The following is a 15,345-nucleotide window of genomic DNA, read 5'->3' as shown; positions in this document are numbered from 1 at the left end:
GACAGCAACACAGGTTTATTAGCTTATAGTTCTAGAGGTGAGTTGTCTAAAATGAATCTTACAGGTGCTAAAATCAAGGTGTCCATATGGTTGGTTCCTTCAAAAAGTTCCAGGATACAATCCATTTCTATGTCTTCTCTTTGTATTAGAAGGTGCCTGAATTCCCTAGTTTGTGGCCTTTCTTACATGTTCTGTATTTCTGGATTTTCATTCCAAACTCTGCTTCCAACATCTCATCTCCTTTTCTGTGATTAACCTTACCTCCTTCATATAAATTCTCCTGTGACTATCTCATCACATTACTCAGTAAGACAGGGGGATCCTCTCTTCAGAAAACCTTATAGAATTCAAGCAAGTCATCAAGTGGTTAATATAAAAGATGTGGCTGATATAACTTGTGGAAGCAGAGAATACTCCTCTGTATATGGCTGTATTCGAGGAATCTGGAACTAGGATGTACAGTTTCATCAATGCCCTTTGAGGTCATATTCATGAAGAGAAGATTTCTGCAACTGTTGGGATTTTTAAGACCACCATGAAGAAACCCCCCCTATCAACATCCAAAGGATCCCAGTATGACCTTCTGGGACCTGCCTGGAACTGGAACCCCCAATTTCCTTCTACATACATATCTCAAAATGGTGGGATTTGCTAACTATGATTTTTTCATCATTGTTTCTTCTTCATGGTATAACTTTTATGATGTTTTGCTGAACCAAAATGTTAGGGAACTAGGCAAGAAATTCCACTTTGATAGAACCAAGGTGGATAATGATTTATATAATGAAGGGAAAAACAAGGCCAGGTCCTTGAAAAGGGAGAGAATGCTTCAGCAGATATGAGACAGCTGCCTGACTACTCTCAGCAACATCAGAGTGCATGAGCCAGGCAACTTCTTGGTCTCCAAGTTTGACCTGGATGACTTTCATTTCCCAATACTGGAGGAGACTCTGCTGAAGGACCTCCTTGTTCATAAGTGCTACACCTTTGTGATTCTCTTGCCCAATTTGTGTGAGGCTTCCATTGAGATGGAGAGAACTTTATTCAAGGAAAAGATTTGGCTGGATTCCCTGAAATCTCTGGCTTTCACTTCCATCCCCTTTATGGCCTGCTTCAGTGACTTTGATTAGTCCCAACAAGAGAAGTGTTTGAATGTTTATGAGAACTATTTTGGTTTGGATGAGAAATCAGTCAAAGGGATTGTCAGAAAGCAGGTAATGTCTGTGGAGGAGATTAAGAGTTTTATCAAGTCCTTAAATTTCTGGTTACTTCTGAAGAATAACTGCATAGCTGCCAAGGCCATGAAGTATACTGAAGGCCATTGCTTTATGAATGGAAGCCTGTCATCCAATCTTTTCCAGCTTTTGAAAATCTATATTCTACCTTTGAAATTCATGAACAAAGTGATTGATGATGCTAGAATTTTCTTGCATAAGACTTCAGGGAGCATAAGTCTCAGAAGATGCCAGACACATAGTTCAGAGACTAACTAATAACAAAAAAGCTGAGCAGCCCCAGGGGCTCAGCGATTTAGTGCCACATTCAGCCCAGGCATGATCCTGGAGGCCCAGGATCCAGTCCCATCTCGAGCTCCCTGCATGGGGCTTGCTTCTCCCTCTGCCTGTGTCTCTCTGCCTCTCTCTCTCTCTCTCTCTCTCTGTTTCTGTGTGTCTCTCATGAATAAATAAATAAAATCTTTAAAAAATTGATTCTCTAAAAATAAATAAATAAATAAATAAATAAATAAATAAATAAATAAATAAATAAATAAAAGCTTCTCAGATCTTGTGTTCTATGAGTAGAACTGTGGTCATCTACCTACCACCAAGGCCATATCTTCCCTAAAGTGGAGAGAATGTCTTCATTGGAGAAAAACCCATTGCTCCATATACAGAATCCATTGCTATGCAAAGGGGATTTCACCATAGGCTCTTCGTGGATTCCCTTAGCTATTTGCACCCATATTTTTCCTTAATCTCTGTTATGAGGTAGTTTACATTTGTTTGATTTACTCAGATAATAAACGTTAGGTACAATCAAGAGATTGTTGTCCTTGGTTTTTTTTATGAATGATTTTCCTCAGACCTCATATCAATACCCTCTTCACCAATCTAAGGGAAATGCATGAGTCAGGGAACATGTCTAAGTGAAAAATGTAGTGTGTAGCAGGACACTACAGCAGGAAAGAGGAAATTGAAAGAGGATTAGGGAAATGTACCAGGATGTCAAAGTTTGATACTACTGAGGAATAGAGGGAAGGAGCAAAGTCAGAGTTTATATTTTTAAAAATTTATCAACATTAAATGGGCTGAGAGATCAGTGAACTGTGCACAATGAAAGACAAGAGATATGAAAGTGGAGACAAATTCAGAAGGAATTTGAAAGCAAAGATGAATTGAATTTGGTAGCCTGGAAGAATAATGTTTTTTACTTCTACTCAAATACTCCAAAAAAACTGTGAAACAGGAGTTGGTAAATATCAGCAATAGCAATCTCAAAGCTGAAGGATTCTTATTCCTGCTGTTACTATGATTGAAACTGTTCCCTCTTCTTTGCCCATTTCTGGTATAAAATGGATGTTTTATCATTTAAAAGGTGTACATGGGGATGCTGTCTTTCAAACTTCTAATTACTTTGAAATCTCTCCCCAGAGGTTGGAGGGCACTAGTGTTCCACAATTCCCTGACCACTCTGTGCTGCCCCTCTGCTCAGGAAAGGTTTGCAGGAGGAAAGAAGAGAATCAGTAAGGCAGAACATGAAAGACTGTTTGTGCTGCCTCATGCACAACAAATGTGTGAAATATTCAAAGGGAGGGAGATCTTGACCTTATTGTGTGGCCACATTGCATTTAAAATGTTCATGCCTTAGATATTCAAAGCATCCTGATGCAGGATTAACATTCTCATGATCTGGGCTGCTTATCATCTTGCCACCAGATATCATCTATCCTCACAAGAGTAAGGACTGAGGAAATCCACCTTTTTCACCTCATCAACCAGATGTGGGCATCACTGGGACTCATACAACCTTCCTTTCCTCTAGAAATTATGACCTTTTCAAGATCCCTAGGCCTTTCCCTCCCAATCCAATGGGTTTTCATTAAAACAGCAAAAGGAAAATCCAATGAGTCTTGTATAGGTCCCTTTGGGAAAACATTTATCATAAGACCAAGGTTATCAAATACTTAACGGTGGTGGGGTTCTCTTTAAAGTTCCCTTGTTTCCAGAAGAGACAGGCAAATGAATCTTCCATTTGAGAAGGAAGAACTTAGAAGAAGGTGAAAGTAGGGGAATAAGTTTTAATGCTTTGGTTTTATCATTCTTATCCTAGAGTGAACAAGAGCATTTATGTGTCTGGCTGGGATTTATGAAAGATCTAAAAGATTCTCCTGGCCATGCATAATGTGAAGGAGGGGTTTTTAAAAGGGTAGAGAAGTGTTAGGGTCCTAGGGGAGGAGACAGAGTTGTGAGGTACCTATAGACCAAGACCTATAGGTCCAGCTGACCAGTGATTGTGAGCGAATTTGTGTCATTATCAGGTCATCATCCAAGACTCAACTAGTTTCTGTCTGAAGTGGCTTCTGAAGCTCCTTCAGAGCTGCTGTAATTGTTGGCTGTAACTTTTGGCATCTGGAGTGAGTCCATGTCATTCAGCATTTTCACTACCATCTCATTGTGCCTGAAATATTTTATTTCCCATGAGACTTCCTCTTGAACACAGAACTCCTTTTAATGACCTGAATTTGGGGATAGTGGCTTGGATCACCAGAGAGTTGCTGTAGGTGGAAACTCCTCACCCCCAATCCTCAATGCTCCTGTCTGAAAGCATCATATAGTCTTCTTACCAGCTGAGTCAGTGGTAAAACAGCCATTGTCTGGGATGCCTGGGTGGCTCAGTGGTTGAGCATCTGCTTTCAGCTCAGGGCATAACCCGGGTGTCCTGGGATTAGGTCCTGCATTAGTCTTCCTGTGGGGAGCCTGCTTTTCCCTCTGCTTATGTCTCTGCCCCTCTTTCTGATCTCTCATGAATAAATAAATAAAATATATATTAAAACAAAAAAACCAACAATTGTCCTAAGTTCTCTCCTGTTTAGGAGCTGTGAGATGACATATTGCTTCTTAGAACTAGGGCATTGAGAACATACACTGTATGTTCTCATTCATTTGGGGAATATGAATAATAGTGAAGGGGAATATAAGGGAAGGGAGAAGAAATGTGTGGGAAATATCAGAAAGGGAGACAGAACATAAAGACTCCTAAGTCTGGGAAACGAACTAGGGGTGGTGGAAGGGGAGGAGGGCGGGGGGTGGGGGTGAATGGGTGACGGGCACGGAGGGGGACACTTGATGGGATGAGCACTGGGTGTTATTCTGTATGTTGGTAAATTGAACACCAATAAAAATTAATTTATTAAAAAAAAAGAAAAAAAAAAAGAAAAGAAAACACACACACACACACACACAAAAAAAAAAGAACTAGGGCATTGTTAGAATGGTCATGTGAAAACTCCAGCTATCAAGCCACTTAGGCCTCTCTCCTAACACATCAGTCCTAAATTTACATACAAGGGACAAATGAACTCATTTCCTGGGAGTCATCATGAAGAAAGGAGGAAGTAAACTTAATGATCTTTGTTGGGATGCATAATTATAATGACAGATTACTTTTATTTTTTTAATTTTTATTTATTTAAATTCAATTTGCCAACATTTAGTATAACATCCAGTGCTCATCCCATCAAGTGCCCTCCTTAGTGCCTGTGCCCTCCTTAGTGTCTGTCACCCAGTTACCCCCTCCCGCCACCCACCTCCCTTTCCACAACTCTTTATTTGTTTCCCAGAGTTAAGACTCTCTCATGGTTTGTCTCCCTTTCTAATTTTTCCCACTCAGTTCCCCTCCTTTCCTTTATAATCCCTTCCACTATTTCTTATATTCCACATATGAATGAAACCATATAATTGTCCTTCTCCAATTGATGTATTTCACTCAGCATAATACCCTGTAGTTCCATCCATGTTGAAGCAAATGGGTACTTGTCTTTTCTGATGGTTGAGTAATATTCCATTGTAGTATATTGAAAGCTAATTGTGGGTCAGGTCACTGTTAACATTTTATATATTCCAGATAAACTGAAGTGTAGCACATTTCTCATCCATCCAGACATGGGGAAATCTGCACTGGAAGGTCAAGTCCCCATAACATTTGGCTTTGAAACTAGTGGAGCTTAACTTCAGGAGTTGTTGGTTTTTGTTTTTGTTTCTGTTTTTACAATCAGTGGTGTTTAACATCAGATATTTTAGAAATCAACTGGCTCAGCTTTGGAAGAGCCAGAGGGCAATAGGATACTGACCCCAAACCTTAAACAGTATAAACAACCCTTTGGAGATAACAACATAGAAGCAGCGGTCTCAAATGTCCCTGGGATATTTGTTACTAATATTAGAATGTGCACTGGAGGGACAGGCATCTCTAGGAGACTTCTCCAAGAACAGATGAGCTGCTGAGTGCCATCTCTCTCCCCACCCACTCCTAGTTAGGGAACACTTTAGGGAACTAGCATGAACACTTTCCACAGAGCTTGCTAACACTACATGACCCATCCTTACATTCTGTAGTGTGTTTGCCCTATCCAACATGCCTCACTTATGCAGAAGTGTCTCCAAAGTATCCCCAGTTAGGTCTCATCCTTTACATTACCCCCAGTAGGTACCATGGAGCAGCACCTACCTTACAAATACCGTGCACTGCACCTCCATGTATTCCAATGGACTTGCCTCAATCAATCCACCCCACCCAGCAGGAGTTCCTCCAAAGCAGTTCTTGATGAATCTCATTCTGCAAGCAGGCCCAACAGTGCATTACTCCACTCCAGAGTGACTTTTCTTCTGCAGAGAAGGGAGGATAATCATACATACAAGTTCAAATACAGACGCAACAGTAGGTTGGGACAAACATCTGATATGACTTCTATTCCAGCCCATTAACAAAAAACCTCAGTGGTGATAGCACAAAGGGAAAGCCTTGTATGGGGTGGGGGGGGGCACTACAACTTTAGGACAGACAGACTAGATATCTGGTCTGACTGCTGGCTATGCACAACAACTAAAGCCTCAGGGGATGACCTAGGGTGAATACCCTGATGTTTGGTATGACAGTAGTCCTGGTAAGTGGGTTGTGAGTAAACTTCTGCTCTGACACAAATACAGGGCCAGGAAGTCCCAGAATGGCCCCTTAGCAGCACAGGGACAATACAAAATGCAAAGGAGGCCACTGCAGCTAACCAGAAAGAAGGCAAATGCATTTCAATCACAAGTAGGGCACACACAACACATATGAGACACCACAGATGGACCTGGTTCTGTTTGAGTAAGGAACATTGCACTATAAGGCACTATAGGGCAGGGCCTATTCATGAGGACATTGCTTTCAAGGTCAGGAGACCTAGCTGAGTTTCCTAATAGAAAGAATCACAGAGTGTTTAATGAAATAAGGAGAGGAGAAATATGTACCAAATGAAAGACAGGACACAATCACAGCAAACGAGCTAACTGAAATAGTGTTAAGCAATATGTCTGATAGACAATTCAAAGTAATGACATAGATATAGGTGCTGAACTTGAGAAAAATGTAGATTTCACTCAGGGATGCCTTCAATAAAAAGGTAGAAAATATCATAAAGAACCAGACATGAAAACTCGGTATTAAATTAAAAATTCACTAGAGGTTAGAAATAGTAGACTAGAAGGAACAGAAGAACAGATGCTCGGGGGCAAGATGGCAGAAGAGTAGGGTCCCCAAATCACCTGTCCCCACCAAATTACCTAGATAACCTTCAAATCATCCTGAAAATCTACGAATTCAGCCTGAGAATTAAAGAGGGAACAGCTGAAACGAACAGTGAGAAGAGTTCGCGCTTCTATCCAGGTAGGAAGACGGGGAAAAAGAAATAAAGAAACAAAAGGCCTCCGAGGGGGAGGGGCCCCGCGAGGAGCCGGGCTGAGGCCGGGGCGAGTGTCCCCAGGACAGGAGAGCCCCGTCCCGGAGAAGCAGGAGCTGCACCAACCTTCCCGGGCGGCAAGGGGCTCGCAGGGAGGTGGAGCAGGACCCAGGAGGGCGGGGATGCCCTCGGGCTCCCGGGGACACTAACAGACACCTGCGCCCAGGGAGAGTGCGCCGAGCTCCCTAAGGGCTGCAGCGTGCACGGCGGGACCCGGAGCAGCTTGGAGGGGCTCGGGCGGCGGCTTGGGCAGAGGAAGAGGCTCCGTGCGGAGGGGGCTGCGCGGCCGGGAGCAGCTCGAGGGGCTCAAGCGGCTCCGCAGAGCGGCGGCTGGCGACCGGAGCGCGAATCCACCAGCGCAGGCCCCGGAGCACAGGGCGCCGGGACACAGCCCAGGATCCGGCCTCCCCCGGGACAGGCAGAGGCCGGGAAGGCCCAGGACAGCGAGGACGCTCCTGCCCCAAGCTGAGCAGATCAGAGGCCCCGCCCCGGAGCCTCCAGGCCCTGCGGACGGAGAGCCCCGTAGTTCCTGCAGGGGCTGAATCCAGGCTTCCAGAGCTGCCATAGCCACTGGGCTGTTCCTCCTGGGGCCTCACGGGGTAAACAACCCCCGCTGAGCCCTGCAGCAGGCAGGGGGCAGAGCAGCTCCCCCAAGTGCTAACACCTGAAAATCAGCACAGCAGGGCCCTCCCCCAGAAGACCAGCTGGACGGACCAGTTCCAGGGGAAGTCAAGGGACTTAAAGTCTACAGATTCAGAAGATACTCCCCCGTGTTTTTTGTTTTGTTTTTTTTTTTCTTTTCTTTTTGATTCCTGATTGCTTCCCCCACCCCCTTTTTTCTTTCACCTTTCTTTCTTTTTCTTTCTCTTTTTCTTCTCTTTTTTTCCTTTTTTTTCTTCTTTTTCTTTTTTCTTTTTCTCTTTTCTTTCCTTCTCTCTCTTTCTCTCCTTTTCCCAATACAACGTGTTTTTGGCCACTCTGCACTGAGCAAAATGACTAGAAGGAAAACCTCACCTCAAAAGAAAGAATCAGAAACAGCCCTCTCTCCCACAGAGTTACAAAATCTGGATTACACTTCAATGTCAGAAAGCCAATTCAGAAGCACTATTATACAGCTACTGGTGGCTCTAGAAAGAAGCATTAAGGACTCACGAGACTTCATGACTGCAGAATTTAGATCCAATCAGGCAGAAATTAAAATCAATTGAATGAGATGCAATCCAAACTAGAAGTCCTAACGACGAGGGTTAACGAGGTGGAAGAACGAGTGAGTGACATAGAAGACAAGTTAATGGCAAAGAGGGAAACTGAGGAAAAAAGAGACAGACAATTAAAAGACCATGAAGACAGGTTAAGGGAAATAAATGAGAGCCTGAGGAAGAAAAACCTACGTTTAATTGGGGTTCCCGAGGGCGCCAAAAGGGACAGAGGGCCAGAATATGTATTTGAACAAATCCTAGCTGAAAACTTTCCCAATCTGGGAAGGGAAACAGGCATTCAGATCCAGGAAATAGAGAGATCCCCCCCTAAAATCAATAAAAACCGTTCAACACCTCGACATCTAATAGTGAAGCTTGCAAATTCCAAAGATAAAGAGAAGATCCTTAAAGCAGCAAGAGACAAGAAGTCCCTGACTTTCATGGGGAGGAATATTAGGGTAACAGCAGACCTCTCCACAGAGACGTGGCAGGCCAGAAAGGGCTGGCAGGATATATTCAGGTCCTAAATGAGAAGAACATGCAACCAAGAATACTTTATCCAGCAAGGCTCTCATTCAAAATGGAAGGAGAGATAAAGAGCTTCCAAGACAGGCAGGAACTGAAAGAATATGTGACCTCCAAACCAGCTCTGCAAGAAATTTTAAGGGGGACTCTTAAAATTCCCCTTTAAGAAGAAGTTCAGTGGAACAATCCACAAAAACAAGGACTAAATAGATATCATGATGACACTAAACTCATATCTGTCAATAGTAACTCTGAACGTGAACGGGCTTAATGACCCCATCAAAAGGCGCAGGGTTTCAGACTGGATAAAAAAGCAGGACCCATCTATTTGCTGTCTACAAGAGACTCATTTTAGACAGAAGGACACCTACAACCTGAAAATAAAAGGTTGGAAAACCATTTACCATTCAAATGGTTCTCAAAAGAAAGCAGGGGTAGCCATCCTTATATCAGATAAACTAAAATTCACTCCGAAGACAGTAGTGAGAGACGAAGAGGGACACTATATCATACTTAAAGGATCTATCCAACAAGAGGACTTAACAATCCTCAATATATATGCCCCGAATGTGGGAGCTGCCAAATACTTAAACCAATTATTAACCAAAGTGAAGAAATACTTAGATAACAATACACTTATACTTGTTGACTTCAATCTAGCTCTTTCTACCCTCGATAGGTCTTCTAAGCACAACATCTCCAAAGAAACGAGAGCTTTAAAAGATACACTGGACCAGATGGATTTCACAGATATCTACAGAACTTAACATCCAAACTCAACTGAATACACATTCTTCTCAAGTGCACATGGAACTTTCTCCAGAATAAACCACATACTGGGTCACAAATTGGGTCTGAACTGATACCAAAAGATTGAGATCATCCCCTGCATATTCTCAGACCATAACGCCTTGAAATTAGAACTCAATCACAAGAAGAAGTTTGGAAGGACATCAAACACGTGGAGGCTAAGGACCATCCTCCTAAAAGATAAAAGGGTCAACCAGGAAATTAAGGAAGAATTAAAAAGATTCATGGAAACTAATGAGAATGAAGATACAACCGTTCAAAATCTTGGGATGCAGCAAAAGCAGTCCAGAGTGGGAAATACATCGCAATACAAGCATCCATTCAAAAACTAGAAAGAACTCAAATACAAAAGCTAACCTTACACATAATGGAGCTAGAGAAAAAACAGCAAATCGACCCGACGCCCAGCAGAAGAAGAGAGTTAATTAAAATTCGAGCAGAACTCAACGAAATAGAGACCAGAAGAACTGTGGAACAGATCAACAGAACCAGGAGTTGGTTCTTTGAAAGAATTAATAAGATAGATAAACCATTAGCCAACCTTATTAAAAAGAAGAGAGAGAAGACTCAAATTAATAAAATCATGAATGAGAAAGGAGGGATCACTACCAACACCAAGGAAATACAAACGATTTTAAAAACATATTATGAACAGCTCTACGCCAATAAATTAGGCAATCTAGAAGAAATGAACGCATTCCTGGAAAGCCACAAACTACCAAAACTGGAGCAGGAAGAAATAGAAAACCTGAACAGGCCAATAACTAGGGAGGAAATTGAAGCAGTCATCAAAAACCTCCCAAGACACAAGAGTCCAGGGCCAGATGGCTTCCCAGGGGAATTCTATCAAACGCTTAAAGAAGAAATCATACCTATTCTACTAAAGTTGGTTGGAAAGATAGAAAGAGATGGAGTACTTCCAAATTCATTCTATGAGGCCAGCATCACCTTAATTCCAAAACCAGACAAAGACCCCACCAAAAAGGAGAATTACAGACCAATATCCCTGATGAACATGGATGCAAAAATTCTCAACAAGATACTAGCCAATAGGATCCAACAACACATTAAGAAAATTATTCACCATGACCAAGTAGGATTTATCCCCGGGACACAAGGCTGGTTCAACATTCGTAAAACAATCAATGTGATTCATCATATCAGCAGGAGAAAAACCAAGAACCATATGATCCTCTCATTAGATGCAGAGAAAGCATTTGACAAAATACAGCATCCATTCCTGATGAAAACTCTTCAGAATGTAGGGATAGAGGGAACTTTCCTCGACATCTTAAAAGCCATCTACGAAAAGCCCACAGCAAATATCATTCTCAATGGGGAAGCACTGGGAGCCTTTCCCCTAAGATCAGAAACAAGACAGGGATGTCCACTCTCACCACTGCTATTCAACATAGTACTGGAAGTCCTAGCCTCAACAATCAGACAACAAAAAGACATTAAAGGCATTCAAATTGGCAAAGAAGAAGTCAAACTCTCCCTCTTTGCTGATGACATGATACTCTACATAGAAAACCCAAAAGCCTCCACCCCAAGATTGCTAGAACTCATACAGCAATTTGGTAGCGTGGCAGGATACAAAATCAATGCCCAGAAATCAATGGCATTTCTATACACTAACAATGAGACTGAAGAAAGAGAAATGAAGGAGTCAATCCCATTTACAATTGCACCCAAAAGCATAAGATGCCTAGGAATAAACCTAACCAAAGAGGTAAAGGATCTATACCCTAAAAACTATAGAACACTTCTGAAAGAAATTGAGGAAGACACACAGAGATGGAAAAATATTCCATGCTCATGGATTGGCAGAACTAATATTGTGAAAATGTCAATGTTACCCAGGGCAATTTACACGTTTAATGCAATCCCTATCAAAATACCATGGACTTTCTTCAGAGAGTTAGAACAAATTATTTTAAGATTTGTGTGGAATCAGAAAAGACCCCGAATAGCCAGGGGAATTTTAAAAAAGAAAACCATATGTGGGGGCATCACAATGCCAGATTTCAGGTTGTATTACAAATCTGTGGTCATCAAGACAGTGTGGTACTGGCACAAAAGCAGACACATAGATCAATGGAACAGAATAGAGAACCCAGAAGTTGACCCTGAACTTTATGGTCAACTAATATTCGATAAAGGAGGAAAGATAATCCACTGGAAGAAAGACAGTCTCTTCAATAAATGGTGCTGGGAAAATTGGACATCCACATGCGGAAGAATGAAACTTGACCACTCTGTTACACCATACACAAAGATCAAGTCAAAATGGATGAAAGATCTAAATGTGAGATGGCCAACATGCACATGAGAAAAAGCTCTGCATCATTTGCCATCAGGGAAATACAAATCAAAACCACAATGAGATACCACCTCACACCAATGAGAATGGGGAAAATTAACAAGGCAGGAAACAACAAATGTTGGAGAGGATGCGGAGAAAAGGGAACCCTCTTACACTGTTGTTGGGAATGTGAACTGGTGCAGCCACTCTGGAAAACTGTGTGGAGGTTCCTCAAAGAGTTAAAAATAGACCTGCCCTATGACCCCGCAATTGCACTGTTAGGGATTTACCCCAAAGATTCAGATGCAATGAAACGCCGGGACACCTGCACCCCGATGTTTCTAGCAGCCATGTCCACAATAGCTAAATTGTGGAAGGAGCCTCGGTGTCCATCGAAAGATGAATGGATAAAGATGTGGTTTATGTATACAATGGAATATTACTCAGCCATTAGAAACGACAAATACCCACCATTTGCTTCAACGTGCATGGAACTGGAGGGTATTATGCTGAGTGAAGTAAGTCAATCGGAGAAAGACAAACAGTGTATGTTCTCATTCATTTGGGGAATATGAATAATAGTGAAAGGGAATATAAGGGAAGGGAGAAGAAATGTGTGGGAAATATCAGAAAGGGACACAGAACATGGGGACTCCTAACTCTGGGAAACGAAATAGGGGTGGTGGAGGGGGAGGAGGGCGGGGGGTGGGGGTGATGGGTGACGGGCACTGAGGGGGACACTTGACGGGATGAGCACTGGGTGTTATTCTGTATGTTGGTAAATTGAACAGCAATAAAAATTAATTTATTATTTAAAAAAAAAGAACTCTGTAAAGGGCTGAGCATGCGCCTGGACGGGCCTTGGGTGAAGCTCAGGCAGCGACTCCAGATGGAGGGGGCTGTGCCCTGCTGCCTTTGGGAGCTGTGGTCTCGGGATAATGATTCCAGCAACACAGGCCCCAGATCCCAGGGCGCAGGGGAACACAGCCCAGGATCCTGCACTTCCCCCAGGACAGTGCGGACACTCCTGCTGCTGGGCACCCCTAAGATATGCAGATCAGCACTCCCACCCCCACCCCCGCCCCCGGAGCATCAGGCCAGTGTGGACTGGAGGACTGCAGTAGTTACTGGGGGAAATGACTCCAGAGCTGGAGAGCTGGCCGCTGCCAGAGTTGTTCCTCTTGGGTCACCGTGAGCCTGGGACGGAGCAGGGCCACCAGGGAACAGGGGCCTTACAGGATAAACAGCTCCCACTGAGCCGTGCACCTAGCAGTGGGTGGGGCAGCTCTTCCAGGTGCACACACCTGAGAACCAGCACAGCAGGCTCCTCCCCAGGAAGACCAGCTGGAAGGAGAGAGGAAGAGCAAGTTCTTGGCTGAGCAGCGCTGGAAAGCTCCAGGAAAAGTCAAGGGATTTACAGTATATAAAACGAGAGGATACCCCTTATTGTTTTTGTTTTTGTTGTTTTTTTCTTTTTTTCCTTCCTTTTTCGAGTACAACTCATTTTTAGCCACTCTGCACTGAGCAAAATGACTAGAAAGAATCAGAAACAGTCCTCTCTTCCACAGAGTTACAACATTTGGATTGCAATTCAATGTCAGAAAGTCAATTCAGAAGCACAATTACAAAGCTACTGGTGGCTCTGGAAAAAAGCATAAAGAATTCAAGAGACTTCATGACTGCAGAATTTAGATATAATCAGGCCAAAATTAAAAATCAGTCAACTGAGATGCAATCCAAACTGGAGGTCCTAATGATGAGGGTTAATGAAGTAGAAGAACGAGTGAGTGACATAGAAGACAAGTTGATGGCAATGAAGGAAGCTGAGGAAAAAAGAGAAAAATATTTAAAACACCATGAGGAAAGGTTAAGGGAAGTAAATGACAGACTCAGAAGGAAAAATCTATGTTTAATAGGGGTTCCAGAGAGCGCTGAAAGGGACAGGGGAGCAGAAAGCTTATTTGAACAAATCATAGCTGAGAACTTCCCTAACTTGGGAAGGAAAACAGGCATTCAGATCCAGGAGATAGAGAGATCCTCCCCTAAAATCAACAAAAACCATTCAACACTCTGACATTTCATAGTGAAACTTGCAAATTCCAAAGACAAAGAGAAAATCCTTAAAGCAGCAGAGACAAGAGATCCCTAAATTATATGGGGAGAAATATTAGATTAACAGCAGACCTCTCCACAGAGACCTGGCAGGCAGAAAGGGCTGGCAGGATATATTCAGGATGCTAAATGAGAAGAACATGGAGCTAAGAATGCTCTATCCAGCAAGGCTCTCATTCAGAATAGAAGGAGAGAGAAAGAGCTTCCAAGATAAGCACTTGGAAGAACTAAAAGAATATGTGACCACCAAACCAGGTCTGCAAGAAATATTAAGGGGGACTCTGTAACAGAAAGAGGAAGCCCAAAGAAATAATCCCCCAAAACAGGGACTGAATAGGTATTATGATGACACTAAATTCATATTTTTCAATAGTAACTCCGAATGTGAATGGGCTTAATGACCCCATCAAAAGGCGCAGGATTTCAGACTGGATAAAAAAGCAAGACATATATTTGCTGTCTACAAGAGACTCCTTTTAGACCTAAGGACACCTACAGCCTGAAAACAAAAGGTTGGATACCATTTACCATTCAAAAGGTCCTCAAAAGAAAGGAGGGGTAGCAATCCTCATATCAAATGATTTAAAGTTTCCCAAAGACAGTAGTAAGAGATGAAGAGGTATAGTATAACATACTTAAAGGATCTAGCCAAAAAGAACACCTAACAATCATGAATATTTATTTATGCCCCTAATGTGGGACCTGCCAAGTATATCAATCAATTAATAACCAAAGTTAAGACATACTTAGATAATAATACATTTATACTGAGAGACTTCAACATGGCACTTTCTGTAAATGACAGATCTTCTAAGCACAACATCTCCAAAGAAAGAAGAGCTGTAAATGATACACTGGACCAGAGGGATTTCACAGATATTTACAGAACTTTACATCCAAATGCAACTGAATATACATTCTTCTCAAGTGCACATGGAACTTTCTCCAGAATAGACCACATACTAGGTCACAAATCAGGTCTCAACTGATACCAAAAGTTTGGGATTGTCCCCTGAATATTTTCAGACCATAATGCTTTGAAAGTTGAACTCAGTCACAAGAAGAATTTTGGAAGAAATTCAAACACGTGGGGGTTAAAGACCATCCTGCTAAAAGATGAATGGGTCAACCAGGAAATTAGAGAAGAATTAAAAGATTCATGGAAACTAATGAAAATGAAGATAAAACCATTCAAAATCTTTGGGATACAGCAAAAGCAGTCCTGAGAGGGAATTACATCTCAATGGAAGCATCCCTCCAAAACTGGAAAAACCTCAAATACAAAAGCTAATGTTGCACCTAAAGGAACTGGAAAGAGAACAGCAAATAAACCTACACCCAGCAGAAGAACAGAGAAAATAAAAATTTTCTCTGTTCTTTTGAGCAGAACTCAATGA

General features: G+C 42.4%; 1 pseudogene; it reads left to right on the top strand.

The window, feature by feature from the left end:
• Positions 1 to 281: 281 nt before the first annotated feature.
• LOC129494655 (T-cell-specific guanine nucleotide triphosphate-binding protein 2-like) lies at positions 282 to 1,493 on the top strand (annotated as a pseudogene).
• The last annotated feature ends 13,852 nt before the right edge of the window (positions 1,494 to 15,345 follow it).

The sequence above is a fragment of the Nyctereutes procyonoides genome, unplaced genomic scaffold (genome assembly GCF_905146905.1).
Source record: "Nyctereutes procyonoides isolate TBG_1078 unplaced genomic scaffold, NYPRO_anot_genome, whole genome shotgun sequence".
Classification (NCBI taxonomy): domain Eukaryota; kingdom Metazoa; phylum Chordata; class Mammalia; order Carnivora; family Canidae; genus Nyctereutes; species Nyctereutes procyonoides.
The sequence above is the reverse complement of the archived record's forward strand: the minus strand, read 5'-3'. Positions and strand labels throughout refer to the sequence as shown.